Below are 27,569 nucleotides of genomic sequence, written 5' to 3'. Positions count from 1 at the left end.
GTGACCGTGGTCACAGGTGGAAGGTGGCGGGGCCAGGTATCACATCCGGTACACTGCAGGCACTCAGCGTAGGGCACTTCCCAGTACTTTCCCACGTCCATGGGACACCGGGAGGAAATGGCGGGGGACACCAGGCGGGGTGGGGCTCAAGGGTGCTGGGTGCACGAGGGATGACGCAGAGCGACTGGAGTTGGGCTGAGGCTGAACCCCGCGGTTAGAGGGAGCGGAACCCTGTGAAAAGGGCATGAACTGTCCTGAAAGGCAGTGACCTCCTGTCACCGCCTGCGTCCGGCGGAGTAGGACATTGTAGGGGGATGGTGTGGACCGGCTGCCTTTCTCCAGCCTTGCAGCGCTGGAACTGGAGCCACAAGTGGAGTAGAGCTTCAGGATTAAACAGCCACCTACTCAAATCCCACCTCTGCCACAGTTTGGGTGACCCGGGGTGAGTCACATCTCAGGGCTCAGATGCAGTTTCCTCATCTCCACAGAGAGATAACATGTACAAGATGTCTGCAGGTAGTTGGTGCCTACTAAATGTTTGTCCTTCCCCTCCCTGCTTCCCTAGAATCAATGTAAGCACAGCCGTCTGGGCCCTGGGACTCTCCAAATATTCTTCCTGCCCTGGCCCAATAGATGCTCAGATCCACCCATGTATCTGGACCCATGGTATCTACCTGGACGCCATCACTGGCACCACCTCCTCCAGGAAGCCACCCCAGGCTGCTTTGATAGGTGCTGGGCTCCTCCCCACTTGCAGGCTGTGGTGCACACTGGACATTGGAGGCGGGTGGGTCTGGGCACATGTGCCTACTGCATCACTGGTATCTCATGGTCAGTGGGTTGGGGGAGGAGAGTGTATTCTGTGTGTGTGTGTGTGTGTTAAACAATTACGACAGCAAACATTTATCAATACACTGCATTTAATATATACCAGGCACTTTATAGGCAACTGACTCATTTAATCTATACAACAAAGTTATGAGGGAAGCACTATTTTATCTCAGTTTTACAGACTGGGGAACTGAAGCTCAGAGAGGTTCAGTGACCTATCCAAGGTCACACAGCACTAAATGACAAAGCCAGAATTGCATCCAGGCAGAGTCAGTGTGCCTAACCTCGGCCTGTACCACTCAGCCTCGCAATGCAGATGTGGGTTCCCTGCTGTAGGCGCTTTCACAATTCTGCAGAGGGTCAGAAGTCATCCCAGGTGAACAGTGGTGGGGCCTCATGACCCTGGAGGCCAGGACACTAACATAAATACTCACACACAGACTTCCACACAGATGCAGGCATTAGTGAACACGTGCACACTCATACACACAAAGGAGTGAAGAGCTCTCCCTACCAACCCCATTGCCCAAGAGTCTCTCATCTCACCTCTCCCCAAGTCACCATGGGTGGGGCAGACACAGGGGAGACGCAGACACTGCCCACCCCTGGTGTCAAGTCTATCCTAGATGTTAAAATGAAATCCTGCTCGGTCCCTATGGTGAGATTTATTTATATTGGTGGAACCTGGAGGCTCAGAGAGGGTTGGACACTCCTTTTAGGTCACACAGCAAGTCAGGACAAAACTAGACTAGTGCCCAAGCCTAGGAAGCTCCCAACGAATGCTTTTTCACACCATCCCGGGGTCCCCTCCACAATCTCTGCTTCCAGACATCTCTATTTCTGCTTGCTTTGAACAGGACAGAAATAATAGAAATGAAGAGAAGACAGAAGAGAAAGAGAGGAAACAGGCCAGAAGGAGACTTGGGAGAAGAGAGGAGAGGAGGGGAGCAGCAGGAAAGTCTGAGCAGTGAGCTGCAGGGGGCCAGGCTTAGCTCACCAGCCCTCCTCACCCACCCGCCCGCCTGAAGCTGCCAGCTTCCGAGAGGAGCGCAGTGAGGCGGGGGTTAACTCTCTGCCGTGGAGCAGAAAATGAGGTTCCAGTTATTAGTTGATTTATTGCTCTGTCCTCAATCTGCGCTCAGGTCCTGGAAGGAAATGTTCCACTCGAAAGCATTAAGCGTCTTCAAAGAGCAGAGGCATTAAAAATTGAAATCATAAAATAGACACGTAAATACAGTGGAGGTGAGAGGGGGGCAGCCCCCTAGGCAGGCTGAGGTGGGGGTGGCAGGCCCTGGTCCCAGCAGGCCTGTGGGGCTGCCACACTCAGGCAGGAGCCAACTGTGTCTACAGAGGTGAGGGGGGTGTTCCTGCCCAGAAGGGGCACCCCAGCATGGCTCACAGTGCCTGAGACCCCTCCATTAGCATACCTCTTCCTGGGGGGAGGGGGGGGCGGGGAAATCATCCTATCTTTGAAAACACATTCCCTCTTGGGAAGGGGACAGCTCCGGGGCCTGTCAGATAATAGGGAGAGAGACAGGAGAGGGGAGGCAGGACTGAGCTGATTTCTACCATAGCCAGTGTGTTGGCAAAGGCAGGGGCAGCCCTGGGAGGCTGGGGCAATCGCAGCTCCTCTGGCACCAGGCTGCCCTGTGGGAAGGGAGCCCCAGCAGACAGGCCCCCAGTCCCAGGCCCTCCTCAGTGTTGCTCAGACCCCACTGCACATCCAGGGCTTGGCTGGGCCATGTGGGGACCGGCCCACCCCCAGTCATGGCTGGGCCTTGGCGGGAGTGGCCATGGAAGGTCCCTGCTCTGTCCTCAGCCCATCTGGGCAGCAGAGTCACGGGCCAGGTTATATAGCCCATGCTCTCTCCACAGAAGGGCAAGGGGGCCGGAGAGCCGCCAGCAGGGTCTGAGCCCCACCTAGAAGGATAGCATCTCCAGTGTCCCCAGTGGGCCACCTCCCGACCCGGTCCACACACACGTGTACACACGCGCCACTGGGGCAGATTCTGCCACTGAGAGCCTTTGTGATCCTGATCACAGAGGAATGGGAGGGGACCCTCGATGGCAGAAATCTGAGTTCTGAGCCGGGGTCCTCCACGGACGTGCTGTGTCACTCTGAGCCTGGCCTTGCCGTGTCACTCTGAGCCTGGCCTTGCCGTCTCTCAGCCTCGATTCCTCACCTCTGCTCTCCTGGTCCTATCTCACTCCCTTCCAGCTCAGCTTCCCTGGGAGTGAGAGACAGCTGTCTCCCCGACCTCCCCCTCTTCCTTCCCATCCTCGGTCCCTCCCTCACTTCATCTCTCATCCTTGCACATTGACAACCACCCCCCTCTCATTAGGGACCCTCCCCCTGCCCCTTACCCTCCAGCTCACCCTCCTTCCCAAACTCTCCCCACTCCCACCCACCAAGCCCAGGATGGGGGTCACCCCTCAGCTCACCCCTCAATTCTAGAACCACTCCTGGTCCAAGCACCTCTTTCCCCCACATGTAATTTTTCTTAATTGGAAGCTTGTCAATTATCCCTATGTTTTCCAGAGGAAATAAACAGCAATTAGAGAAATAAGTGGTGTTTTTATTCTCCGGGATACTCAGCAGCACGGGGCCCCCATCTTCCCCACTCTAATGGCCAGACCAGCCGCCCGCAAAGTCCACTCTCCTGCCCTCTCCTCGCATCCATCCCCACATGTGTGTGAGCAAAGGGCCTGCCACCGGGCCACCGGCAGCAGGTCGCCTCTTGGAATCTGCGTGAAGAACCATAAATCGCTGAGAAAGGGCCTCTTTCCCCGTGCAACAGAAGGTTAGAGTGTTTAAAGAGAGCAGTGGAACTGTTTTTATTAATCAGAACTGCTATAAAGAAAGCATTTTAATTAACATAATTATCCCGATTGAGAAAAGCAGTCCTTACTCCATAGATACTTTTCAGACTAAAGATGCAAGCTGTCACAATCCGTCATAATTAAGTAAAGCGAGCCATTTTTTTTTCTCTCGCTCCCTTCCCCTCTTGGGCAACCGCTCCTCCCTAGGTTAGATCTCAAAGTAGAGACAAGGCAGATGTCACGCCTTCCACGGGTTCATACTCTCACACCCCGGCTGCCTCTGGAGTTGCATTTCAGAGAGGGTGTGCCGCTGGTCAGTGGGCCCTGCACTATGACCCTCTCTCATGCCTGACCTCAGAAGGTTCTCCCCACCTCCCCGGGAAGGAAGGAGACAGACCCATCTCCAAAGGCATCCACCTCAACCCCCTGCTGGATGACAAGTCCTAGAGCACTGTTCCTCCCTGAGACTTGCAGGGACTTTCCTGGGCCAGCTGACCCAGAAGGAATAATGGAGGAGGACAGCCAGCCAGTGGGCACCCTGGACCATCACCCTGGTCCAAGCCACAAGCTGCTCCCACCTGGATGCTCAACCTTCACCTCCTACCTCTCTAATCTATACTTGACTCAAATTCAGGCCATTTTGCTACATAACAGGTAGAAATCTGTTCACACCACAAATCTAAGTGTATAACTTCCCTCATTCCAACTTAAACCCCTTCTTGGGGACTTCCCTGGTGGTCGGTGGCTAAGATTTCAAGCTCCCAATGAAGGGGGCCCGGGTTTGATTCCTGGTCAGGGAACTAGATCCTGCATACCACAACAGAGAACTAAGATCTAAGACCCAGTGCTGCCAAATAAACAAACAATAAATATTTTTTTTAAAATCTTAAAAAAAAAAACTTCATGGACCTCACAGAGGCCTGGCCCAGCCTGCTTCAGCCACACCTCCCACCGTACCTCCCCAGTGTTCTCCACTGCACCCACACTGGGTGTTTCCTCATCCTTCTCAGTTCACATGCTATTCCCTCTGCTTGTTACCCTCATCCCTGCAGCCACCACCGCCCACGCTCTCAGCTCTCCTGTTCATCCTGCAGTGCTTAGCTCATGTGTCACCCCCTCAGTGAAGCCCTCCCTCACCTCCAGACCTGATCCATCCCCTCTTAAATCCTCTCACAGCACTGCATACCCGCCCCTTGCTAGTATGTGCAGTGTGCTAGTGTGCAGTGGCCTTACAACAGCGCTGCAATTCTTTATTTAGCTTTAGTTTCCTCCATTCAACTATAAACTTCAGAAAGCAGCCAGCCAGACACTTTATTGTTTTGCTTTGTTTGACAGTATTCCTGTTTGTTCACTGTTGTGTCCCCACTGCCCATGACGGTGCTTGGTAGGTACTTAAGAAATACTCATGGAAGGAAAGAAGGAAGAGAAGGAGGAGGGAGGAGAAGAAAGTCCTGGCTCAGGGCAAGCTCCAGTAGACTGTCACAGCCCCTGTGTCAGTTGAGGGCATTTCAAGGAAGATGTGAGGACTGCTGAGGGCATTTCGAGGAGGTAAGGGGTCATCCCAACAAACTATGAAATGTCCTACTTCCCTCATCCCATCTCAGCATCATTGCCGTGCTGTGCTGTGTGTTAGTCACTCAGTCATGTCCAACTCTTTGTGACCCCATGGACTGTAGCCTGCCAGGCCCCTCTGTCCATGGGGATTCTCTAGGTAAGAATACCAGAGTGGGTTGCCATGCCCTCCTCCAGGGGATCTTCCCAACCCAGGATTGAACCAGGTCTCCCTCATTGCAGGCGGATTCTTTACCATCTAAGCCACCAGGGAAGCCCTTGAATACTGGAGTGGGTAGCCTGTCCCTTTTCCAGGGGAAACTTCCTGACCCAGGAATTGAACTGGGGTCTCCTACTTTGCAGGAGGATTCTTTACCAGTTGAGCTACCAGGGAAGCCTCTCAACATTATTACTCTCCCCATTTTACAGAACTGGACACTAAGGCCTCAAGAGGCAGGATCAAAGTTATGGTGAACCAGTGCAAGAGTCTGGGCCCGTCTCAGGCTCTGAGAATGTCTGTTTTGAGGTGGGACAACAAGGGAGGAGAGAGATACAGGAGTACCCACTGTGGGTACAGTATTCCCCTTGGGCTTGGGGGACTGAGAACTGCTAGGAGCACCTCTTAGGATGTGTGACCTTGGATTTCTCAGCCCATCTGAGCCTTAGCTTCTCCATCTGTGAAGTGGGCAGTCTGGAGCAGGTACCATCCTCTGCCTTCTACCCATGACCCCTACTCCCACTCACCTTACAGCTAGCACCCCCAAAGCTTCAGACCCAGGGAGGGCCTGCTGCTCCCCGCACCAACACCTGCAGTGAGACACGTGCACAGGTGACACCACAGGCATATTTTACCCAGACGTGCTGCCGTTTCCTCCCTGAAAAGGTGCTTATTTTTTAGTACCTCTTAAATAGGAGACGCAAAGTGTATTATCAGCGCTTTTTAAATGGGTTGTTAATGCCCCTGTAAAGCTCAGCACTGGCCAGAGGAAACAGCTCACTCCTGGCCCTGGTGTGGCCTGAACTCCCTTGCAGTCTGCGCTCTGAGTACCACCGGTACTGAGCCCTGCGCTGGACTCTGGCATTGCCAGGAACTAGACAATTCCTGACAAAAATATGCCCAGATCCCTACTAGGGCCACAAGATTCAGTAATCCTTTGGGAATGGCTGGGAGCAGACTCGGGCCCTGCCTGGTGGAAAAAAGTGGAATGAGCACGGGCTTTGTAGTCAGGTGTCCTAGGTTCAAGTTCCTTCTGGGTCACTTACCAGCTGTGTGACCTAAATCCAGTTACCAAATCTCTCTGAGCCCCAAGTTTCCTCACCTATAAAATGGCAATGCTAACTCCTGCCTCAGGGCTTTTTTGAAGAGTGAATCAGGTAATAAAAACCAAGTGCCGACTTACATTAGATTTTCAAGGTGTGGTCATGGCTTCCCTGGTGGCTGAAATGGTAAGGAATCTGCCTGCAATGCGGGAGACCCGGGCTTGATTCCTGGGTCAAGAAGATCCCCTGGAGAAAAGAACGGCTACCCACTCCAGTATTCTTGCCTGGAAAATCCCACGGACAGAGGAGCCTGGCCGGCTACAGTCCATGGGGTCGCAGAGTCAGACACGACTGAGTGACTAACACTTTTACTTTCTTTCAATGGCATTATGGTTATGTTTTTTAAAGAGTCCTTACCTTTTAGAGATATACCCTGAAACATTTATGGATAAAATTATACGATGTCAAAATAACCCAGTGGTGGCGGGGAGTGGGTGGGTACAGAGGAAACCAGTCTGGTCCTGAGTCCACGCTCCCTGATGAGTATGTGGGGTTCAGTACCCCTCCACTTTCAGATAGGCTGACATTTTCACACCCAACCATCACACAGGCATCCAGCCAGCACGTGTTCATTAAATCCAGGGGCATGCTCTCCCAGCCACTGAAGCCTTGGACCCCTTGCACAGCAAGGGCCAGCAAGACAACATAAAACACCAGGAAGGAGCGTGGGGTGGGGAGCTGAATCTTCACAGGGGTACCCCCAGAGGCTCCTGCCGTCCACAGAAGGGGAGACAGGCAAGTGAGGGGCCCCAATAATCCAGGGACTTGGGATACCCTGGAAGTCAGGCAACCTCTGTTTAAGGGACCCAGGGACTACCACTTTCCCTCTCTGAGCTCCAGATTCCTATCATTATAAGGGGGTGGTAACACACCACCCCACTTGACCTGTCTGACCTGCCCAGGGTAGCAGGGGCCCGGCCTGAGGCAGGTGCTTAATCGCCCTTGGACTGGCCCCCACCTTCCTCAGTAAATTTAAACACAACCACTTTCAGCTACTGAAGCCTGGGGTGGGCAGGCCAGCTTCCTACTGGGCACAGGGATGCACACCTGATAAGAGCCATCCCGCTCTCAGGAAGTACCCAGGGATAAGGTCATTTTGTAAACTACACTGTACCCAGCAAAGCCTCAGGAAATGGGGCTGAGATGACTCTAGGACTGGGGGAAAAAGGGAAAAGGCAATAGTAATACAGTAGTCATGTACCTATGTGAGAGTTGGATCATAAAGAAGGCTGAGTGCTAAAGAATTGATGCTTTCAAGCTGTGGTGCTGGAGAAGACTCTTGAGAGTTCCTTGGACAGCAAGGAGATCAAACCAGTCAATCCTAAAGGAACTCAACCCTGAATATTCATTGGAAGGACTGATCCTGAAGCTGAAGCTCCAATACTTCTGCCACCTGATGTGAAGAGCCGACTCACTGGAAAAGACGCTGATGCTGGGAAAGATTGAAAGCAGGAAGAGAAGGGGATGACAGAGGATGAGATGGTTGGATGGCATCAGCCACTCCATGGACATGAGTTTGAGAAACTGGGAGGTTCTGAAGGACGGGGAAACCCGGCATGCTGCAGTCCACGGGGTGGCAAACAGTCCGACAGGACTTAGAGACTGCACAACACCAACAATAACAATAGCAGCAACAACAGGGCCTGACTCTGGCACAGGGTCACAGGCTTCACCTGCACCTCTCCGACCGCCCCGCCCAGGTAGGAGGTACCATTCTCCCTCCTGGAGCGGAGGAAATCGAGGCGCGGAAGGAGATGTGACAGCAAGACAGGGCAGAGCCAAGCCCGAACCTGCCACCCAACGCCAAGGGCCAACAGGGCGAGAAGACGCTGGGGACACGCGAGCACCCCAAGGGACTATCAGCGAAAAGTGCCCAGGCCGGGAGCCCGTGGCCCCACTGAAGCCAGCCCTCTCCAGGTCTCCGTCTCTTCACCTGTGACACGCGGGCAGGGAGACCCCAGCCCCACCTAGCGGGCACCAGGGGAAGGCGGCAGGGGTTGGAGAGGAGGCCGTATCTCGAAGGTTCCTGAGGGAGCCGAGGCGGCTGTGAGGTAAGTCGGGGCGCGGGGGCGGGAGGCGAGAGAACGAGACGGATCTCTCTCAGGCTCGGGCGCTGTGATATTTTCCCCGGGTTATATTTTTAGATGGACTACTTTCTGGCCCCTCCCCCTGCCTCAGTAGGAGGAAGAACACTGAAATAGCTGGGTGTGCGTGTCTGAGCAGCTATATATAGTGGGCACACACCCTCACCCAGGGCTTCTCCCACTCACTGCCCCTAGAGCAGGAGCCGGGCGGGGACGGTGCCCCCTCTTGCCCAGGGGCCACGGAGTCTGCTCTACTGCCCTGGCTCCCTCCAGGCACATCCCTCACCCCAATACATGCCTGTGCACACGTACACACAGCCAGACACGCATCCTCAGTGGCTGCCGGCTCGGACCTGTCTCAGGGGGTCGTTGGAGAAGGCCCAGAGCAACCGGCAAGCCCCCTCCCCGGGAGGGTGGGCTGGGTGAGGAGAGTAAGGAGATGATTTCCAAAAACCTAATTGTAATTCTCTCGGCCTGGGGTTTGCTGGTCTACACACCGCCATCAGGTTCCTTTCTTGGACTTGTCAAATCTTCAGACTCTGTCACTTCAGCATCCTGAGCAGAAGATACATCTAAAGTCAAACACATTCCCCCAAACACGTCCGTCTGAGTCCTCAAGTTCGGATGGGGAAACTGAGAGCTGAAGCTCACCAGCCAGTCAGAGCCACTTGGAAGCTTCAAGCTTACCTCTCTGAACTCAGCTGCATCATCGGTGAAGTGGGGCTGAGGCAGGCTGGCTCCCACCTCATGGGCTACTGTGAGGAGTAAATGGAGTGAGGCACATGAAGCCACCATTCCATAATGAGAAAGCGGGCCATGAGCTCCCAAGGGCGGGAAGAAACCCACAGTCTCCCTTGGCCAGAGGCCCCAGTGGGCCAGGCCCCAGCCTCATGGCCAGGGACTGGTCCATTTCCACCCCACATCCTAGCCTGGCATGTCTCCACCCTGCCCACAGCATGTGCTTCCCAGATGGCACATGGACCCGGTTACCACCTACCCTAGGAGAGCCTGAGATGGCATTCTGGCCTCCTCTCCGTCCTCCCACTGGTCACATAAGCCATGGTAGAGGGTCAAGGTGGGAGGATTCACCCTCATGACCACCCCCTCCAGATGGTGGGGCTCCTCCTCTGTGTCTGAAGCTGGTTTGGGTGTACCCAGTCAAGAGGCAGGCCTCACTGGACTTAACTGATTTCTTGTGCCAGGACCTAAGCAGGACAAAGAGCCCTGGATGGGGAATTCAGTGACTGGAGTCTGAGTCCTAGATCAGTCATGTGAGCTTAGGGGTATCAGATTCCCCATTTACACAGGGCAGGGAGTGGACTCGTGGTCTTTGGGAACCTTGGGATCACAGTCCACTCTGAGCACAACTGACTCCCCACAGAGAGACTTACAGCCATCATCTTGCTGAACCCTCAAAATTCCCCTAAGGGAAGGAAACAATGGTCATTTTTCAGATAAAGAAACTGAGGCCCAGGGAGGGGAAAAGGCCTACCTGGGTCACACAGAAAGCTGGTGGCTCCATGGGCGGCCTTATCAGAGGTGGAGCCTGCATCACCAAGCCTGGGGAAGCCAGGACACCTGGGATGCCTGTGCTGAACCACTGGCTAGCAGAATTCCCAACCATGTGCCAACGAGAAGCGGTGTGTGAGCCGGCTCCAGCATGGATGGCATTGCTATAATGTGTGTAAAAGCGCCCTGTCCCCTTCCTATACCCATCCCCTAGTCGTTGTGCCCAGGTTCAGAACTTTATTCTTCTAGCTCTAAGATTCCATTTGGTTTGGTGGGTTTTTAGCCCAGAGCTTCCATCAGCTGAGGACCCAAGGTGAGAACCACCTCTTGTTTGCAAATGTGGAACTCTGCCTTCGTCTAAGTCATCAGAAGATTGGGGCAGAATGAGGCCAAGGCCCTAAATGCCGCCCCCCCCGCCCCGGGGACCTTCTTCCCACAAACCAATATCTGCTGTGGACCCCTTGTGTCACTGATCCTGTCCATTTCTCTTAAGTACACTGCACCCATATCTGTCCCATCACAGAGCCCCAGAATTCACCCAGAGGCCCCAGCAGCCCTGGAGATAGGTGGGGAAGAAGCCTGCATCCCTGTAGGGACCCACACCACCCCAGTGGGGCCATGGGTACCTGCCCTGCCTAACTGGGCCTGGGTACAGCAGAGCCCAAAGAGGGGAGGAGGAAGGACTCAGGGCCAGGGCAATAGCTATCCCCCAGGTAGAAAGGGCATGGGTCTGATGGACCTGGATACATAGATATTGCACAGGAAAGAATTAGCTTGCAGTTGCTTCATCCTGCATTAAGTTTCTGGATGGAAAGTAAGAGTGTTAGTTGCTCAGTCATGTCCAACACTTTGTGACCCCACAGACCATAGCCCACCAGGCTCCTCTGTCCATGGGATTCTCCAGGCAAGAATACTGAAGTGGGTAGCCATTCCCTTCTCCAGGGGATCTTCCTGACACAAGGACTGAACCCAGGACTCCTGCATTTCAAGCGATTCTTTACCACCTGAGTCACCTGGATATCCACATGCAAAAAAAAAAAAAAAAGAGGTTGGACCCTTAAGGTACACCATATACAAAAATTAACTCAAAATGGATTAAAAATCTAAATGTAAGCCCTGAAACTATGAAACTCTAAGAGGAAAACAAGGAGAAAGCTGTATGACATTGGACCTGACAATGATTTCTTGAATAGAACACAAATGCACAGGCACCAGAAGCGAAAATAGACATATGCTGCTGCTAAGTCGCTTGGGTCGTGTCCGACTCACTACAAACTCACAGACGGCAGCCCACCAGGCTCCCCCGTCCCTGGGATTCTCCAGGGAAGAACATTGGAGTGGGTTGCCATTTCCTCCTCCAATGCATCAAAGGAAAAGTGAAAGTGAAGTTGCTCAGTCATGTCCAACTCTTAGCGACCCCATGGACTGCAGCCTACAGGCTCCTCCATCCATGGGATTCTCCAGGCAAGAGTACTGGAGTGGGTTGCCATTGCCTTCTCCGAATAGACATATGAGGCTACATCAAATTTAAATACTTCTGCATGTCAAAGGGAACAAAGTAAAAGGGCAACCTACTGAATGGGAGAAAATGCTTGCATATTACACATCTGGTAAGGGGTTAATATCTAGACTAAAGAATTCCCAGAACTCAACATCAAAAACCAAATAATCCAATCAAAAAGTGAGCAAAGGACTTGAATAGACATTTCTCCAAAGAAGATACACAAATGGGGGGTGGGGAATGAGGAGGCCCCTCAGACTGAGCCTCTTCAGAGATGACCCCTGGGGTCAAGGCTGTTTCTCCTCCCTCAGACCAGGCCCACTTCCCCTCTACCCCTGGCTGCCTCTCCCCATCCCAGTCCAGCCAGGCCTGGTGGTGATAGATTCTACCACAGTGCAAGCATTTCAGGCAGCTGCCTTCTCCCACCACCAGCAGTATGATTGATGCTCAGCCTGTCAGGAGCCCATTCATCACAGCCACGCCACAGCCCCACAAGCCCAAGGCAGGTGGACTGCACTGGGGCCTGCCTGAGTCCTGACCCTCAGGGTCTTCTCAGCTTCCAGCCAGGCCAGAGACCAAAGCCTCATTGAGGGCCAGGGCCTGAGTGATGGCCACATCTGGAGTTGGGCTTTCTACAGCCCTCACCACCTCACTCCTGCCCCTTCCTTTTAGCCTCCAGGGAGGGACCTCCAGCAGTGGCTTTAGGGGATCAGACGGAGTTAATAGGAACTTACCTTGTCTACTCCCTCCCAGCTATGTGGCCTTGCAGGCCTCATCTTCTCTGAGGCCCTGTTTCTTCATGGGTAGTATGAGTGTCACATTACTCCCTCATCAGCCCACCGGCTGGGTCAAATGCTTGGAATATAATGGAAGTGTAATAAATAATGGACCCCACCCCTTTCCCTTGAATCCAGAGTGCCTAAGTTCAAATCCCCATTTGGCCACTTATGAGTTGTGTTACACTGGGCAAGTTACTTAACCTTTCTGTTTTCATTTCTTCTTCTGTGAAACGGCCTCATGGGTTGTGGTGAGGATTAAATAAATAAAGATTTATAAAATGCCTAGAACAGCGCCAGGCACATAGCGGGCACTTAGGAAGCATCACTGTGTTTGTAATTGGTGTGTTGTTGGTGTCCTATTTCACAGGCTGCTTCGTGGGCTGGACATGGCTGAGTATAAGCAAGATTCTGCAAACTGGAGATCCCATCCTCTGTGACTGCTGAACATCCCTTCCCTTTAGCCCTCCTTCCCTGCCCCACTTTATGGAGACTTCCATCCCTCAGGAGCCCAGGAAGCACTGGGAAGGTGGCAGGGAAGACTCTGTCCTGCCTCTGAGCAGCTCAGGAGCCACTGGCGAGGTGGACATAGGGCAGCCCCAAAGGCTGAGCTGGGCTCAGGGCTGAGAGCCAGGAATCCAGGCACAGGGAACTGCGGCTGGTACTCAGGCAAGAAGGAAACACTGGAAGTTCTTGAGGCAGGCAGGCAGGCACAGGTGGCCTCAGACCCAGTGTGTCCATGATCTAATGTGCCCAGAGCCTTTTCTTCCTATTGCATCCTATTTTTCCTGCCCTGGATTACATCTCTTAGTATGCTTGGAAGCCTTCTCAAATATTTGATAGAATAAAGTGGGTATAAATATATAATAGGTAACATGTAAATTGGAAGAAAAAAACAAACAAACAGCTTTCTCCCACCACACCCACATCTCCTCCTCAGGTCATGGGGAACTCGGGGCTTGAAGTCTGGAGAGGGGGAGTTAGGGGGTGGGGACTGGGGGTGGAAGTTGTGGCAGGCTCCAGCCCTGCCCCTCCTGCCTCTGGTCTCTAGTTGCACACAGGAACTGGGAGGGTCCTGTTCTCATCCTAGAACATTCCACAGCCCTGCTAATAACAACATTGGCATCTATGACTAGAATGTGTTGAGTGCCTACTGTGTGAAAAGCCTCACTCTTGGTGCGCCCATGAGCACTCCAGCTTATCCGCCAACAGCTCTGCAAAGTGGGTTGTGTTATCCTTCTCCCTTCTCCAGGTAAGAAAACTGAGGCACAGAGGGCTCAAGTAACATGTTGACAGTCACACAGCTGGTGAGTACTAGAGCGGGGATGCACACAGGCTTTCTGATGCCACAGCCCAGGTTCTTAACAATTACCCATACTAAAAAGGACATGTCACTGCAGCACTACTTACAATAGCCAGAACATAGAAGCAGCCTAAATGTCCATCGATAGAGGAATGGATAAAGATGTGGTGCATATATAGAGTTGAATATTACTCAGCCAGAAAAAAAAAAATGAGACTAAGTCATTTGCAGAGATGTGGATGGGCCTCAAGTCTATCATACATAGTGAAGTAAGTCAGAAAGAGAAAAACAAACATTATATATTAACACATATAGGTGGAATCTAGAAAAATGGTACAGATGATCTTATTTGCAAAGCAGAAGTAGAGATACAGACATAGAGAACAAATGTATAGACACCAAGGGGGAATGGTGGGATGAATTGGGAGATTGGGATTGACAGAGATACACGACTATGTGTAAAATAGGTAACTAATGAGAACCTACTGCATAGCACGGGGAGCTGTACTCAGTGCTCTGTGACCTAAATGGAAAGGAAATCCAAAAACAAGGGGATATATGCAGTGGTGTTGTTCAGTCGCTCAGTTGTGTCTGACTCTTTGTGACCCCGTGGACTGTATGCATATAGATCGCAGACATAAACCTTATAACCCCATGGATACGTGTATACATATGGCTGATTCACTTTGTTGTATAGCAGAAACAGTAAAGCAACTATACTCCAAAAAATATTTTAAAAATAAAATGGTATAAATAAATAACACAAAGGTTATGTGAGTTCCCTGGTGGCCTAGTGGTTACAATTCAGTGTTTTCACTGCCAAGGCCCAGGTTCAATCCCTGGTTGGGGAACTGAAATCCCACAAACCATGCGGTAGGGCAAAAAAAAAAAAAAAAAAGGCTGAAAAAGGACATGAGACTGGGTGGGGTCCCGGGGGCTCAGCAAGACATCCCTGAGACCAAGAGTCCAGCCCCGGCCCCCCGCCCACCCGTGCAGGGGCCGCCCCTGCCTCCCTGACTTTCTGTGTCTGCACCAAACCAGGCTCTCTCCTCCCTTCCAGCTGTGTTAACAGGCGTGAGCCTGGGGAGGGCGGCTAGGTTAGGATGCATTCACTCCATAAGTAGCAGGGCAGGAGGTGAGCAGGCACTGTGAGGTAGCAAGCCGGGGGACAAAGGCCTGACTTTTCACCAGAGTGGCCTGAGCCCCTCCTGAGCCTCAGCTTCGAGAAGTCTATAAGAACAGTCAGAATCTGCTGGCAGGCTCGTTGAGGTGGTGCATATCAGAGGCCTCCCTGGGGCCTGGCCCACAGGGCTGGGCAGGATCCTGACTCCCTAAGCTTTACAGGACTGCCCACTGAGCAAAACCAGCACTGGGCCCCACCAGGTCAGAACCCTACCCAACTACACCTTCTCTGCCTCAATTTCTTCAGCAGTAGAATGGGTATAATAGAATTATCACTAACCCGTGCCTGGCATACAGCATCTCAGCCAGTAATTATTTTTATTATCCTGGGGCACCTCTAGTTCACGCCAGAAATCCCCTCTTCCTGGGTGGCGGATTGGACAGAGTCATGTGCAGAACAGGGTTAGGTGCCAGGCACCAGGCTCCAATGTGGAAGCCGCCCCCCAGATGCCAATTCCGCAGGAGGTGGCAGAGAGCCACCCAGCTGCCCCAGTCTCCCAGAAGTGTTCAGCCAAACAGGGAGGACATGGACACATAGTCACATATGCCCACCCAGGATCATTCATGACCACAGCCCATAACAGCCAGAGCCTGGCACTACAACCCCACTGGTTCCTGGTGCCTGCAGGCCCCCCAGGACATAGGATACAGTGGGGTTCAATCCCACTTCTGCCTCTTCTATGACTTGGATCAACTTGCCCTCCCTATATGGGCCTCCATTTTGCATATGGAAACAGAGCTAGCAATAGCCCTCTCCTCTATGAGGGCTGAACGAGGTTACGTGTGTGAAAACTGTGCTAGGTGCCCGGCAGGTGGCATGTGCCAGTTCTTTCTCTTCCCCTCTCTCCTCCCTGCCTCCCACTTCCACCTGCCCTGCCTTTCAGGCCAGCCCCAGCATTATGGCTGCTGCCTTCCTGCACCCCGTTTAAAGCAGCCTCTCTATCTCCTTGCAACTCGATGTCACCCCTCTGTGCCCCCCTCCACCCTGGCAGCTGAAAGCACCAATCACCAAAGCAGGGACAAGCTCCCTCGTACTCAGCAGTGCCCCCGGCAGCCTTCAGTAATTGATACCCAGAGGAGGACAGCACAGCCGCCTTCCCACCACCACCGGCAGGGGCCGGAGTACAGAGACCCAAATACCACTGGCTTCAGCCACAGCTGGCTCAGCTGCCCACCCACCCGTAAGAGTAACCAGCCACCAACCCTGGCAATCATAGTAGCGCCATGGATGGGGCCCTTGCCACATGCCAGGCCGTGTTTAAAAGCTTCTCACACATCATCTTATCCAACATCCCCATGAGGAAGCGCCTGTTGCGCCCATGGTACAGATGAGGAAACTGAAGAACAGAGAAATTAGGAAACTTGCTGAAAGTCACAGCTCACAAATGGTGACAGTATGAACCCAGGTGACCTGGCTTCGAACTTGGGCTCTTAACTCTCTACTTTTCTGCTAAGTTTATCCCCAAGCATTATAGAAATGCCCATGACTGAAGGCCTGGTGGGGAGAGGGGAGAGGGCCATGGGGTCTCCCTTCTGTGCTGAGCTAACAGAGGTGAAAACCAAGGAAACAGAGACACTGACTTCTTAAAGCTGAAAATTACATCCCCAGGAATAGGATGTCAATCAGGGCACAGGCCTGACTCCCAGCCCCATCAGTCCCCTGTTTTAGATATGAGGGCAGTCACAGCTTGGGTCCACATCTCAGACCCACACCAAAAGTCAAGCCAGTGAATTCTGGCAGGCGTGATGGAGAGGGGGTGGGTGTATGGCAAGCCCACCTATCCAGGCCGGAGCCTTTCCCTAGGCCTCCTGGGCTCTGCTGGGTGGACCCAGGCCCCTTCTGGAGTGGCCCTCACATTTCTGGTCCCCTCAGATGCCCACGTGTGGCTTCACGTGGGGCAGAGCACTGACCAAGGCTGGCCACCACCCGTGCCCAGCCTTGAGTGCAGATGGAGCCTGTGCCCTGGTGTGACCCGCGGCTCCCCCTTCTGCCCCTGGACAGATGCTGCTGTAACCGTGGCTCCCAGATTTGCATAATGCCTCCCTGCCAGGTTCCCCGTGCCCCGCCCCCGCCATGTGGGCGCTGTTCCAGCACAGGTTTCTTCTCTTCCAAAGATTCCTCGGGCCATCCCAAGAGTCATAAATAATCAAACGTGCATCAGATGCCAGTTCCAGGTGTGCCAGATGACATCCCTTCAGACTTCTGCAGTCGCCCTGCGGATCTGAACCTGCCCCTTCCCAGTTCTACCCCTAAGCAGCATCCCTGTAGCTGAAGCCCATGTCTGAAACAAGCACCTGGCTTGCTCTCACTCAACCGAGTGGGGCTGGGACCCACTTGGCCAACCAGGGGATGGTGAACTGCAGAGAGCAGCTAAGGGCAGTGACTGTGGGGTAGCTTCTAAGAGGGGCACACTCTGAGCAGAGGGGCTTAGTGTGCAGACACAGAGGAGAGGAAAGAGGGGTGTGCCACAGAGAGGGAACCCCAGAGACCAGCCAAGTGGCTTCATCGTGCAGCCCTGCTGATTGTGGTCCCCTGGTCCAGAAGGGAGTTCAGCTCCCACACCACATGTCATGGTTTCTCTGGAGGGCAGACCCCAGCTCCTCAGGAACTGGACAGGAGGCATGGTGGACAAGAGTGTGGCCTCCAACCATTCGTCTCCCCTTGGGAGGCCCCAAACGGGGGGCAATGTGTGGAGTAGTTGGGAGTGATGTGCAGACTGTAGAACTTGGAGAGAGAACCTGAGCCAGATCCTATCTTGGCCAACAGGGCCCCATCCCCACCTCCCAGCCTCGGCATTTCCACCTCTAGGAAGGGAACAAACTGCTCCCACTCATGAGCTATTGTTAAGATTAATGGGCTAATTAAAGTGTGAAAAATGTTTCTTGTAGACTCGAAAGAGGTGGCTAACCATGGCAAATTAATAACAATTAACACCCCTCCTCCAGGCAGTCTATCTGGACTGGGTTCACTGGGCAGTTTTCCCTCGCAAGAATGGCAGGAAGTCTGTGCTGGCCTTTACAGGGGTGTCTGAGTTCTGCTCTGTTCCCCAGAGTCCTGCAGACTCTTCCCAACAACCAGACCCACCCCTTGCCTGACCCCAGGCTCTGTGCTCACAGAACTCAGTCCCTGAGGCAAAAATAACTGATGTGCCTTTTAATATCTCCTGAGCATCAACTGTGTTCTAGGCTCTGTAGCAAGCCTTCTCTGTACAGCACAGTGCCCTGAAGGATGCGCTGTGAAGGTCCCCTTTCACAGGTGGGGAAATGCAGAAGAGTCACAAAGACAAGGGGGAAGCCAGGACTCCAAACGGTTATCCCAGTGAACCCTCGCCCTGTGCGTGCAGCAAAGCTAGACTGTCAGATGAGGGTGGAGGACGAGGGAACCCTACCCTCAAGTCCCCCAGTGCTCCCCGCTGGCTGCTGCTATTACTGTGAAAGGCTTGGGGGGGATGGTGCCACCTCCCCCTCTTCACACTCCTCCGCTCCCTCCCTTGCGTGGAGGCGAGACTGACTCAGCAGACACCCTGGGGCCCCTGACGCCAAATTAGAGCCAGAGCCCTCCTAGAAATCATCCACTCAGCAAAGCCTCCTTGGAGCTGAAGTCCGAGGAGACACAAGAAACTGGGGGGAGGGGAGGGAAAGCGTCTGCCCTGCATGGAGACCTGCTGGGGCCTGTCCATGCAGCCCCTCATCAAACAGCATTCTCCAGGCCCCAGAATATTGTCCCCAAAATGCTTATTCATTGCAGAACACAACCAGGCCCCCCAACCCTGAGCTCGACCACCCAGAGCACCCACAGCCTAACTCATGCCCTGGCTTGTCCTTCACAGGCAGGCCCACAGCTCTGCCCCCTGATCAGTGAGGGACCTCCAGGGTCCCCGAGCCCCACTCCTGACTAGTTCCTAGGCCAGCAGCTCCCAAACCCCAGCAGCTGCTCCCCAGCATTAGTGAGCCTCACCCCATCCGACCTAGGAACCACTCTCCTCTTTTCTTCCCTGAAAGCTGATCCCAAACCCCTTCTGCATTCTGCAACTCAGAAGCACCCCCAGGATCATGGCTGGAGGAGGGCAGGGGCTCCGGGAGATGGAAGAGGAGAAAGAAAGAAAGATGGCAGAGAGGGCCAAGCAGAAGGAGACAAGGCCTCTGGAACCTGCCCCGCATACACTTCACCCTCCGGTCTTCTCCTCATCCACCACCCCAGACATCCACTGCTTACCTCTAGGGGGTGCAAGCAGGCTCAGGGACTCTTCAGAGGGACACCTGCAGAGAGACAGCAGAGAAGGGGTGAGAGCACAGTCAGATGGAGACCTGCAGACTCTTCACCCAGAGAACCCGTCTGGCGATCAACCCCACCAAGCCTCTGCCCCACAGCCCAGGACAGAGGGAGTAGGAGACTGGGCAGCCCAGGGGTGCCAGACTCACTGCACAGAGTTAAGAATGCCCTTTTCCGTAAGTCAAGTACCCTGCTGCAGCTAGCTGGGGAGGGGCCTCAGGAGAGATGGAGTTATCCCAGAGGGTTCCTGCTGCAGGCCCAGAGCTCCACGTGGGCCCTGAGGGACGCGCACATATGCAGAGAGCTGCTGTCCCCTCCTACCTGTACCTGTGGATTCTCTGGCCCCTGGACAGACAGGATTGAACCTCAGATTCTCCCTCCTGGGGTCAGATGTGGTGGCCAGAGGGAGCACCCAAGCTCTTTCTTTCACCTTTAAGTGGCACCTTAACCTGGTCATCTCAGCTTTGTCACCAGTTCACCCCATGACCCTGGGCAGGCCCACTCCCCTCATTAGGCCTTGACTTCCCCATCAATACCAGTGGGTGAATCAGAGTTGCCTGGAGGGCTTGTGAAAACACAATGTGCTGGGCCCCACCTCCAGAGTTTCTGATTTCAGCAGGTCCAGGATGGGGCCCAAGAATCAGCATTTCCAAGAAGCTCCCAGGCAATGCTGATGCTGCCATTTGGGGATCACACTTTGAGAACTGCTCGTCTAGTTGTGTCTGGCCTGCAAAGTGCGTAGTCCACACCCTCAAGGAGTTCACAGGCTAACCGAGGAGACCACACGTATGTGCACACACCACTGACTCAAGGAATGTGGAAATGTAGCTTATAGATCACAGAAGGAAATGTGGCTTATAGATCTACTAGGTTTGGGCTATGGGCCAGTGCAGTCGGGTAAGGCTTCCTGGAGGAGAGAAAGGCCTAATTTACCTTTCATTACATAATTGTAGTCTTATTCCTATATAAGTAATACAAGCATACCTTGCTTTATTGCACTTTACAGTTATTGTTTTTACAAATTAAAGGTTTGTGCCAACCCTGCATTGAGTAAGTCTATCAGCACCATTTTTCCAACAGCATTTGCTTGCTTCATGCCTCTGTGTCACTTTTTGGTAATTTTGCAACAGTTGAAACCCTCCACTAGCAAAAAGATTATGACTCACTGAAGTCTCAGATGATGGTTAAAATTTTTTTAGCAATGAACTATTTTTTAATTAAGGTATGAACCTGGTTTTTTCAGCCATAATGCTATTACTTAATAGACTGTAATATAGTGTAAACATAACTTCTGTGTACACTGGGAGACCAAAAACTTCATGTGACTCACTTTACTGCAATATTCATTTTATTGTGGGGGTCTAGAACCAAACCCACAATATCTCTGAGGTGTGCCTGCACATGAAAGCGTTCTCTTGTTAAAGAGCTTCAGATACAGATGTTGTTGTTGTTTAGTCGCTCAGTCATGTCCGACTCTTTGCCACCCCATGGACTGTAGCCCACCAGGTTCCTCTGTCCATGGGATTTCCCAGGCAAGAATACTGGAGTGGGTTGCCATTTCCCTCTCCAGGGGATCTTCCCTACCCAGGGACTGAACCCACATCTCCTGCATTGCAGGAGGATTCTTTACCACTGAGCCACCAAAGAAGCCCTTCAAATACAGATACCTATAGGGTAAACATATTCTCACTCACAACCACATCTCCAGAGGTCCTGACTGCCCATCTGGTGTGAAACTTTCACTAAGCATTTGCACAGACATACAGAGAGGTGCACAAGTGTTTATATATAGAACAAACCCTCGGTTACACACCAGGCAGGAAAGTGTCTGTGCTGGTGTATAATCAGGTTCCTCACTTAATAGATTTTGGAAAACTTTCCCTATCTATATATAAAGATAATAATGATCACTGCTTGTATTCACTGAGCACCTACTATGGGCCAGATACTGGGTTGAGCACTATATGTATTAACCCATTTAATTATCGTAACACTCCTCTCCCCAAGATGGGGGCTGCTGTTAGCCTAATTTGTAGAGGAGAAAACCAAACTGCAGAGTAACCTGCCCAAGAACGTCCAGCCCAGGGAGTGGCTGAGCACATGAACACCAGTGTCCACGCTCCAAACGGAGTCCCCCCATGCTCAGTGCTACATGGAGGAACTCCACTCAGGGACAAACGCTCACCTACTTAATCAGACCTCCCAGGATGAGTGCTTAGGGGGTTCCAATTTTTTATTTCCATTGCTAGGAAAAAGCCTGCCTCTTTGTACACATGCATTCCTAAAAAGTAGGTCAAAAGGTGTACACACCTTACTTTTTTCTTGCAGGGGGTGCACTTCTTAGTTCCCCAATCAGGGATCAAATCCACGCTCCCTGCAGTGGAAGTTGGAGTCTTAACCCTTGGACCACAGGGGTGAGATCTCAGGGTATACACATTTTAAATTTGGATACACTGCCAAATTGTCCTCCAAAAATGTCTATGCCAACGCCAGGCTGACTATTTCCCCAGGTGAATGCCTACTGAAGAACAATACCCATTTATTGAGTACGTTACTAGTTGCTAGATCCAGTAACATCTGGGTTGTCATTTCTATTTTGCAGATGTGGAACGGAGGCTCCGAGAGGTTAACTTTATCACCCAAGGTCACACATCTGATAAAGAACATATCGATTTTCTTTGATATTATGGAGGAAGAGAGAGAGGGAGGACAAAAGGGAGGGCGAGAGGGAGAGATGTTCCTCAACCCACATGACCCACATGCCCTTCCATCTTTCTGCTCCCATTTATAGCAAAGGTCTCGAGCAGTCCCTACTCAGCGTCTCAGCCTCCACTCCCTCACTTCCAGCTCTTCCTCACTCCCTCTCCAGTTGTGCTTCCACTCCGTCACTCCACAAAACTGCTCTTCTCAAGGTTCCCAGAAACCTCCGTTTTGCCAAACCCAGCAGTCACCCTGATGGGGCTAACTGCTTCCTCCGACAGGAAACACTTTATCTCTGAGCTCCCAGGATTCAGCCTCTCCTGGTTGTGCTCCCAGGCTTTCCTCCCTTCTCACCCAACCTGCCTCCAAGCATCCAAGGCCCCAGGGCTGGCAGGGCTCTCTGCTCTCTCCCGTCTAATTCCCTGCTCTCACTGGTCTCTGTAGCTTTAAATCCAGCCACGCCCCCAATCTCTCTCCAGCCCCAGCTCTCTCCTGAGCACCAGCTGCGTGTATCCACAGGCCTATTTGTCATCTCCACTTGCTCATCTAAGAGACCTGTCCAAAACAGAACTCTTAATTTTTATCCCCAAAATTACATCTCCCTCAAGCCTTGACTCCTCTCTGCCTCACCCCACACCCAAGCCATCAACACACCAGGTCAGTACAACCCCGGAAACACATCCCAAACCTACCTGCTTCCCCTGTTCCTCTGCTCTTGCCCTCATCAGCCCTTGCCTGGATAACTGCAGCAGCCTCCTGCCTCTCCGGGCTCCCTGATCCCACCCTGGTCCCAAACTATCACAGCAAGCACATAATTGTACAGACAGAATCCTTCGCTCTCCAGCCATGTGCAAGGGGTTTCCATGGCAGAGAGAATCAAGTCCAGACTGTTCAAAGTCTGCCCACCACGGCTCAGAATTCACCTTGAACCACAATCTGGCCCCCTCCCACACCAGCCAGTTTCGGGGACTCTATCATTGCTGCTCCTTCTGCCCAGAATGCTATTTCCCCAGACCTTCTTATCATCCTGTTCAAATGGGACCTCCTCTATCTTCCCTGGTCACCCCCAGCCACCCCAACCTCTCCCATCTTTCATGGATTTTATCCCTGCTGCTGCTGTTTAGTCGCTTCAGTCATGTCTGACTCCTTGCAACCCCATGGACTGCAGCCAGCCAGACTCCTCTGTCCATGGGATTCTCCAGGCAAGAATACTGCAGTGGGTTGCCATGCTGTCCTCCAGGGAATCTTCCCAACCCAGGGATCAAACCCAGATTTCCTGCATTGCAGGCAAATTCTTTACCGCTGAGCCTCCAGGGAAGCCCCAGACTTTATCCCTATCTGACATTATCTTGTTGATTTACTCCTTGTTGTTCATGCATCTCCTCATCATAAGATGAACCCAGTAAGGCAGGGAGGGACCATATGCATCTTACTCACCTCTGCATCCACCTCCTACCATGTGCGGTACTCGGCACATAGCACTCAGTAGATATCTGATGAATGAATGAATGAGTGGGCAGAGGCAGCTCTATCTGACTCCAAAGCCTGTACTTCTGTTTCCTACACAACCTGCTCCCATATGAAGCAGGAAGCAGCCAGAAGGCAGACCCGGCAGGGCAGGACCCTCTGAGCAAAGGCAGGGAGGTGGGCGCAAAGCTGAGACAAAGCCAGCTGGAGTGGCGGATGCACGCGGGAGAGCAGCAGGGCCTGGGGCCTCCCTGGCATGCCAAGTCCAGCAGCCCCTGCCCCAGGGGGGAACTGGGGCCCTCACACCTGCCAACCTGTCCCATTCAGGAGGGAGCCTTGGGGGGCGGCCGGCAACTGAGCGCGACTGGCGGGGGGCCGGGATGGCTGCCAACAGCTGGCGCTGCTGCCAGGCAGCCAAGTAATCGTGTTAGCCAGCGGAAATTGGTCCAGGGAGTTTTTTTCCTTCGCCTCCCGTTTTCTTTCTCTTCTCTTCCCCCTCGGAGCTGCAAGACTCGGAAGATTGATCTTTGCCTGAAACGGAGGAGATAACTCGATATAATGAACTCCTCTGTCCCTCTTGCTGTTTGGAGCTTTTAAAAAATTTAAAAGGGCTGGGGACAAAAAAGCTCATCCTCAGGGTTCTCTGGGGCTGCTCATCCTCCCTTGGAAGCCCCCACCTCTGTTCATGCCCCTCTCCCAATTCTCCATCTGCCTCCTTCCCCCTTCTTTTTCCCTTGGGATGCCTTGATGGAACAAAGGTTAAAAATATCCCCTTTCTCTCGCAGGTTTTAAAAATAATTTCGTTGAGGTCAGGACTGGATCGGCCAATGGCCCTGCCTCCCACAGCCCCACCCCCATGGCTGTCCCCACTCCCCAGAGTCACCAGCCAACCTGGGGGTGACAAGTTGGCGCAGACCCCCTCTTCTCAAAGCATTTCCAAAGGGAGCCGCGAGGCCTGGCCCGCCCACTGAGGCGCTGCCAGAGACGACTTTTGTTCCAGCAAAGGGCTCTTTAAAGAGCTGCCTAAAGACGCACAAAAGAAGCTCAGCTCCAACTGGGACCCAGGTTTTGCCCCACCTCACTGGAGGTCCATGCCTCCCCATCCCCAGTCAACCCCACCCTCCTGCCTGGGACTCTTGGCTCTGTGCTGCAACATATGTCCACACAATTAATCAACATTTATTGAGCACCTACTCTGTGCGGAGCATTGGACTGGCAGCTGGGGACCCAAGGGACCACCAGTCCCTTCTGATTCCTGCCCTCAGTGGCCCAAAAGCCTGGTGAGCAATCAGGGATCACACTGGTTGGGGCGGGGCGGGGCGGGGGCACTCTGAGAGCATAGACAGAGGTCAGGGGAGGCTTGCCTGAGATAGCATCCTTAGAGCAGAAATCTAAGGACAAGGAGACCACAGGTCAGAGGGTGTGGGTGGAGGGTTCCAGGCATCATCGGGAGGGTCTGCTCTCAGACCCAAGTGTGGGGTGGGCGGCTTCTTCCCTGGGCTCTCTACCTGCAAAGGGAGGCCAGATCCCATAATTCCTTACCTGACATTCAAGTCCCTTTCTAGCCTGGACTCTGACCCCAAGACTCCCCTCATCTCCAGCCTCCTCCTTCAAGGGACAGCTCAAATGTTGCCTCATCGACCCCTGGGCAGGAATTTCTACTCCCTCAGTCTCCTACACCAGTGCCTCCCCACCCTGCCTGCGGGATTCTACAGGCCCCCTGCTCACGTGGGTCATGCTGAGCAGTCTCTGTGTAGCCAGAGCCCCACACATAGCCAGCAGTGTGTGGCAAGTGGAAGGGAGCAACTGGGACACCATCAGAAGCTTCCGGCTCAGATCAGTGATGGCTGAAGGCATCAGAGAGAGCTTCCTGAAGAGGTGGGTCAGGGCTCTGAATAAAGAAGGATGTGGACAATAGAAGCCAGGGCCTGGGGGGTGGCAGGAATCCAGGGCAGCAGAGACAGAGCCGCTCAGGAAAGGCCCGAGGAGGCAGGCACCCCAAAGCCTAGGCTGATCACTAAGCTGTGGCCCTTAAGAAGTCACAATGGAAAAGGGGAAACTGAGGCTCAGAGAACAGCTGCTTCTACAAAGCAACAGAGGCAGGTGGGATGCTGTCCAAAGGTCCTTAAGCAGTCATTGTCCACCAGCACCCATTTCCAGTACTGTGCGTGCGAAGTTGCTTTAGTCATGTCCAACTCTTTGAGACTCTATGGGCTGTATCCCACCAGGCTCCTCTGGCCATGGGATCCTCCAGGCAAGACTACTGGAGTTCATTGCCATTTCCTTCTTCAGGGGATCTTCCCAACCCAGGGATCGAACCCACGTCTCTTAAGTCTCCTGCATTGGCAGGCGGGTTCCTTACCACTAGCGCCACCTGAGATGCCTCCACCCCTATTAGAAGAGCTCACAGACCAGTAGGCAGGCAGGTACCACACCATGTGGCCTGTGGATGGGGGATGGGAGCCTGGAGAGTCCAAACCTGAGCGAGGGAGGGAAGAGAGAGCCAAAGTGGTTCTCTGAGATGTTTGCTGGGCCAAGAAAGGCACTTCAGGCAGCAGGTCATCCCAGGCGAGGGAAGACCCTCCAGCAGGTCTGTTTTCTTTGCCCCCACCCAGGGTTTCTGGCTTGGCCAGGCTCCTAGGAACACAGTCAGCCCACTCCAGCCTGAACCTTGAAAAAAACCATCCCCTTCCCTACCTACCATATTGCCCCAGGAGGCTGTTCTGAAAAAGCCCTGGCCAGTCTCAGGCTTTCTGCCCTTCACGTTGGGGCCCTGAGGTCCCAGCCTCCTGGGCCCAGGGACACAGAAGAGGCGAAGAGCTCTTACCCAGGAAGGCCCCTGACACTGCCTGCTCCTCTTGCAGCTCCCGGGCGGCCCCGGAAACCAAGCCTGGCCACCCAAGAGGGGCAGGCCACAGCTCCCACAGATGGTAGTGTGGCCAGCCTCTCTCCCCAGGGCCCACCACTGCCAGGAAGAAACGGAAAGGCCCAGCCTGACCTTGTGGTTCTGCAGGCAAGTGGCTTCCCGCCTCAGCTTCTCCAGCGCAGCCCCCTGGGCCTGTGGGCTCTGCGGGCATCAGGGCCGGCTGGAGGCACAGGAAGCTCCGTGTAACCAGCCCGGCCTGCTGCTAGGGCCTGAAGCCTGGTCCCCACACAGACCAGGGAAGCCTCGCCCAGAACGTCCAAACACAAGGCTTCCCAAGACCTCAGCTGAACCCAGAGAGGAGCAGGGCTGAGAGGAATCAGGGTTCAGACTGAGGGAGAGAGTCTGGTGGAAGGAGGGGCAGAGAGAGGCTCGGGCCATACTCAGTGGGCAAAGCCTGAATGCCAGGTGGAGGGAAATATTGGGCACCACCGTCTGTGTCCAATAGCTCATGGGCTGATCCAAGCAGAGGAGTGGGGCTCAGCCAGTTACTGGCAAATGTGAGGCCAAAACAGAGGGGCCGCTCCAGGGATGCTGATTGACCTGTCTGAGCCTCCCAGGCCCAGGCCCAGCTCTGGTCAGGCCAGAAAACCTGCTGTTGGGCATGTGTGGAGTTGAACATTTTTTCCTAAGCCTCTGAGGGGTGAGAAGGCCCAGACTGGTCCCCCCACCACGGTCTCCCGGCCAGTCCAGCCAAAGTCACCCCTGCCCATCACTGTACCTTCTCCCCATGGCCTCTGGGGAGCAGAGTCACAGCAAATAGGGGCTTGAGGAGGCACCGTGGAGTAGGGGGCCGGAGCCTGACACAGCAGCTCACCTTCCCTCCCCTCCTGGCAGCCCTCCGAGGCGGGTGTGGGCATCCCCATTTCAGAGAGCAGAACAAGGCTGAGTCGAAGACATAGCATCTAGCTCCCAGTCCAACAATGAGAAACAACCAAGTGATGCGCAAAATCATAACTTTTATCCAGCCCGTCAGAGAACTGAGGTCACGAGGCAAGCAGGGGAACCAAACTGCAGAGGGTGACAGGCCGCTCCAAGGAGCGTGAGACACACACACTCTGTTTCACCCCTGGCGGAGAGGGGAGGAAAGGGCGCTGCCAATACAGCAGGAGAGCAGAAGACAGCTACAGGTGGACGAAGTCTCAGGGGCTGAGTGTGGGTCAGTATGTAACTAACCATGCAGATCCCACAGTCCCAGGCACAATGGGGGTTGGCCTTCGTCACCAGCCTGTTTTCATGGGCTCCCACAATACTCATGCGAAAGGGGGGAGCGCACAGTAGGAGATGGAAGAAAGACCCCTCAGTGCACAGACAGGACACCCAGCCCAC

At 53.5% G+C, this 27,569-nt stretch overlaps 1 protein-coding gene across 1 annotated transcript in view; it reads right to left on the bottom strand.

The window, feature by feature from the left end:
- The window catches only part of LINGO1 (leucine rich repeat and Ig domain containing 1), a 187,494-nt gene that overhangs the window by 109,719 nt on the left and 50,206 nt on the right, over positions 1-27,569 (bottom strand). Inside the window, exon 2 of the mRNA XM_043490301.1 lies at positions 19,094-19,137. The gene's annotated coding sequence lies outside the window, so the exon portion shown is untranslated. The remainder of the gene's footprint in view (positions 1-19,093; positions 19,138-27,569) is intronic.

The sequence above is a fragment of the Cervus canadensis genome, chromosome 17 (assembly GCF_019320065.1).
Source record: "Cervus canadensis isolate Bull #8, Minnesota chromosome 17, ASM1932006v1, whole genome shotgun sequence".
Taxonomy (NCBI): Eukaryota; Metazoa; Chordata; class Mammalia; order Artiodactyla; family Cervidae; genus Cervus; species Cervus canadensis.
Note: the sequence above shows the minus strand (reverse complement) of the source record. Positions and strands in the feature narration are given on the sequence as shown.